This window comes from Arachis stenosperma, chromosome 6, assembly GCF_014773155.1.
Source record: "Arachis stenosperma cultivar V10309 chromosome 6, arast.V10309.gnm1.PFL2, whole genome shotgun sequence".
Lineage (NCBI taxonomy): Eukaryota > Viridiplantae > Streptophyta > Magnoliopsida > Fabales > Fabaceae > Arachis > Arachis stenosperma.
Genome location: NC_080382.1, coordinates 120,896,635 through 120,899,332, shown reverse-complemented (window position 1 = coordinate 120,899,332; position 2,698 = coordinate 120,896,635).

The following is a 2,698-nucleotide window of genomic DNA, read 5'->3' as shown; positions in this document are numbered from 1 at the left end:
GTTAGTGACAGACGCAAAAGAATCACTGGATTCTATTCCGGCCTGATTGAGAACCGACAGATGGATAGCCGTGCCGTGACAGGGTGCGTTGAACATTTCCAATGAGAGGATGGGAGGTAGCCACTGACAACGGTGAAACCCTACATACAGCTTGCCATGGAAAGGAGTAAGAAGGATTGGATGAAGACAGTAGGAAAGCAGAGAGACGGAAGGGACAAAGCATCTTCATACGCTTATCTGAAATTCCTACCAATGATATACATAAGTATCTCTATCTTTATCTTTATGTTTTATTCATCATCTACACCCATTTGAGTCTGCCTGACTAAGATTTACAAGGTGACCATAGCTTGCTTCATACCAACAATCTCCGTGGGATCGACCCTTACTCGCGTAAGGTTTATTACTTGGACGACCCAGTGCACTTGCTGGTTAGTTGTGCGGAGTTGTGTAGTGATCACGATTTCGCGCACCACCCACCACCCTCTTTCTTCTTCACCCATTCACCAATCACCTCAACCACTCTTCCCCAAAAACCCTTCACCTATCAAATCCCATCTTTCTCTTCACCACTCACATCCATCCTTCATAAAACCCCACCTACCTCACCATTCAAAATTCAAACCACTTTCCCTCCCACACCCACCCATAATGGCCGAACCCTACCCTCCCTCACCCCTATATAACCCATCTTCACTCCTCATTTTCACACACCCTAAACACTATTTCTTCCCCCTTTGGCCGAACCACACAACCTCCTCCATCTCCTCCATTTTCTTCTTCTTCTCCTCTATTCTTTCTTCTTTTGCTCGAGGACGAGCAAAACTTTTAAGTTTGGTGTGGTAAAAGCATTGCTTTTGTTTCCATAACCCTTTATGGCATCCAAGGCCGGAGAAACCTCTAGAAAGAGGAAAGGGAAGGCAAAAGCTTCCACCTCCGAGTCATGGGAGATGGAGAGATTCATCTCAAGGGTGCATCAAGACCACTTCTATGAAGTTGTGGCCTTGAAGAAGGTGATCCCCGAGGTCCCTTTCAAACTCAAAAAGAGTGAATATCCGGAGATCCGACATGAGATTCGAAGAAGAGGTTGGGAAGTTCTCACCAACCCCATTCAACAAGTCGGAATCTTAATGGTTCAAGAGTTCTATGCCAATGCATGGATCACCAAGAGCCATGTTCAAGGTGTGAACCCGAACCCAAAGAATTGGCTTACAATAGTTCGGGGGAAATACTTAGATTTTAGTCCGGAAAATGTAAGGTTGGCATTCAACTTGCCCATGATGCAAGGAGATGAACATCCTTACACAAGAAGGGTCAACTTTGATCAAAGGTTGGACCAAGTCCTCAGAGACATTTGTGAAGAGGGCGCCAAATGGAAGAGAGATTCAAGAGGGAAGCCGGTTCAATTAAGAAGGCATGACCTCAAGCCCGTGGCTAGAGGATGGTTGGAGTTTATCCAACGCTCAATCATTCCCACTAGCAACCGGTCTGAAGTTACTCTAGACTGGGCCATCATGATCCATAGCATCATGATTGGAGAAGAAGTAGAAGTTCATGAGGTTATAGCCCAAGAACTCTATAAGGTGGCAGACAAGTCCTCTACCTTAGCAAGGTTAGCCTTTCCTCATCTCATTTGTCACCTCTGTTATTCAGTAGGAGTTGACATAGAAGGAGACATCCTCATTGATGAGGACAAGCCCATCACTAAGAAAAGGATGGAGCAAACAAGAGACCCCACTCATCATGAAATCCTTGAGATACCTCAAGGGATGCACTTTCCTCCACAAAAATATTGGGAGCAAATTAACACCTCCCTAGGAGAATTGAGTTCCAACATGGGACAACTAAGGGTGGAGCACCAAGAACACTCCATTCTCCTCCATGAAATTAGAGAAAATCAAAGAATCATGAGAGAGGAGCAACAAAGACAAGGAAGAGACATTGAAGAGCTCAAGCACTCCATAAGACCTTCAAGAGGAAGAACAAGCCGCCATCACTGAGGTGGACCCGTTCTTTAATCTCCTTGTTCTTTATTTTCTTGTTTTTTGAATTTTTATGCTTATGTTTATCTATGTTTGTGTCTTATGATCATTAGTGTCTTAGTGTCTATGCCTTAAAGTTATGAATGTCCTATGAATCCATCACCTTTCTTAAATGAAAACTGTTTTTATCACAAAAGAACAAGAAGTACAGGATTTCGAATTCATCTTTAAAACTAGCTTAATTAGTTTGATGTGGTGACAATACTTTTTGTTTTCTGAATGTATGCTTAAACAGTGCATATGTCTTTTGAATTTGTTGTTCATGAATGTTAAAATTGTTGGCTCTTGAAAGAATGATGAAAAAGGAGACATGTATGAGGATCTGAAAAATCATAAAAATGATTCTTGAAGCAAGAAAAAGCAGTGAATACAAAAAAAAAAGGGAGAAGAAGCGAAAAAAAAAGAGACGAAAAAAAAAGAAAGAGAAAAAGAATGAAAAAGAAAGAAATAAAGTTGTGATCCAAGGCAAAAAGAGTGTGCTTAAGAACCCTGGACACCTCTAATTGGGGACTCTAGCAAAGCTGAGTCATAATCTGAAAAGGTTCACCCAATTATGTGTCTGTGGCATGTATGTATCCGGTGGTAATACTGGAAAACAGAGTGCTTTAGGCCACGGCCAAGACTCAATAAGTAGCTGTGTTCAAGAATCATCATAC